Here is a 2,011-nt window from a genome sequence, read left to right on the forward strand (position 1 = left end):
GATACAGAAATCCACACTGTGGCATAGGTAACTGGCTCTCTGGAAACCATCAAGAGTAGAACACAGTCTCAGCACTACCTTCTCAGCAGTATAAACCCCTAAGGCAAGTTTGAGACTCCCCAATGAGTTTTTTCAATACTATCTGATGGCTGAAAAGATACCAATTCTACTTTCCCTTATTTGGTAGTGCCAACTTAAATACACACACATATTTATTTTAAAATTTCTATGTATTTTGTATTTACTTGGTCTAAGTGTTCTCTTCCTCCTCCCCTCCACTACTCCCAACAGAAAAAAGATAAGATTCTTGAAAGGAGGGACTTTTCATTTTTTGTCTTTGCGTGCCCAGTGGCTAACAGTCTTGCACACAGTGGGTAGTTAATAAAGCTTGTTTAATTAAAGGAACCTCCAAGGCTAGTCCAATTAACACTTTAACAACAATATACTCTGCCCTGGACACAAAGATCTAACTTTTTCCTGGAGACTTCCAATAATGAATTTAGTACGCTCTGGGATAACATGTTCTACCCTTGGACAACTAATATTTTCATCATATTGAGTTCCAGCCTGTCACTTTGGACCTTCTTTTGAGTTGTACCTCTGGTAACAAGCATATTAAATTCAAACATTTTACAAAACTTATTTCACAGAAGCTCAGAAATATGGTTCATTTTAGTTATTTGGGATTATATTTTATCTCCTAACTAGTATATAAGCTGAATAAGAATAAGGACCATAATTTATCCAAATTATCTTTCATCCCTGGCACCCTGTCCTGTGCACACAGTAGGGACCTAGTTAATGTTTGAATTTCTAGTGGTGGGCACTGTGTAGAAAAGAAAATATATGTGACAGGATCATCTTTTTATAGGTTATAATTTACTTGCTATGAGATAACGTGCTTATAAACTAGTTGTAAATGAAATTATATTTATGTGATTATATTGTATGTAATTATAATTATAAACTGTATTGTATAAACTACTTTAAATATAAAAGCCTTTTGCAAACCTCAGAATCTTGGACAAATGTAAGTTTAAGTCACTATTATTTTTAGAAGTAGAAAGTGGAGAATTTTGTTCTTAAGGTTTTAACTGTTCTACCAACCAGCAATTTTGACTAAATTATTCATTATTTTTGTTTGTTTTTGTTATTGTTCCATTTTATTTTATTTGTGTGGATTTGTGTGTGTGTGTACACACATACACACTTAAGTGCACATCTATATCTATATCTATGGGGGAGATTGAGGTAGTTGACTCTGAGACCTGGCTGTGGATACATAAACACATGCTCATTGATTTCACCTGATTTTCTCTATATATAAACAAGTCATTGTTTGCAGTGGAGCCCTGGTGGCCCACAGGTAATGACTCCTTTATGCTCTCTGGTGAGAGCACATTGTTTTATGCCTGGACATAGTGGTCTATGCCCATCGGTGCTCAGCAGCACCAGGCAACTGGAGTCATCAAAGCAATAGCTAGTAGTTGTGCATGTAAAAGTAATTAAAATTTGCAGCTAGTTCATTTCTAAAAATGGTTACTGAGTCAGGCCTGAATTATATTGTTATTTTTTTCCCCTGGTTGCTTTAGGACAGAAATTTGTTGAAGTTGAGTAGCTAAGTGAGAAACTCTATCTCTCCTATTTACTGTGGTCAAGTTCTAATTTGCAGCCAGGGCTTCAAGGAAACAGGAGTCTAATTTGTGTGTTTGCAACCCAGGCTATTAAACCATTCTAAAGTGCATGTGGGCAGTTGTGATGAAAGGATTTAAAAAGGGCATGCTCTCACAGCTGATGTCTAAAACGGGGAAATTGAAAAGTCTAGTTAATATGATGTTATGTATATGTGTATCTATGTGTGTTATACATGCACATATGTACGTATGTATATATATATATATAAATAACTGGATATTTCAGATTAAATAATATGTATGTAATACACATATATGCATGTGCACATGTACATATATACATACATGCACATATGATTTTCTTGATGTTTCCAAAG

This window comes from Vombatus ursinus, unplaced genomic scaffold (genome assembly GCF_900497805.2).
Source record: "Vombatus ursinus unplaced genomic scaffold, bare-nosed wombat genome assembly UNPS02012179.1, whole genome shotgun sequence".
Classification (NCBI taxonomy): Eukaryota; Metazoa; Chordata; class Mammalia; order Diprotodontia; family Vombatidae; genus Vombatus; species Vombatus ursinus.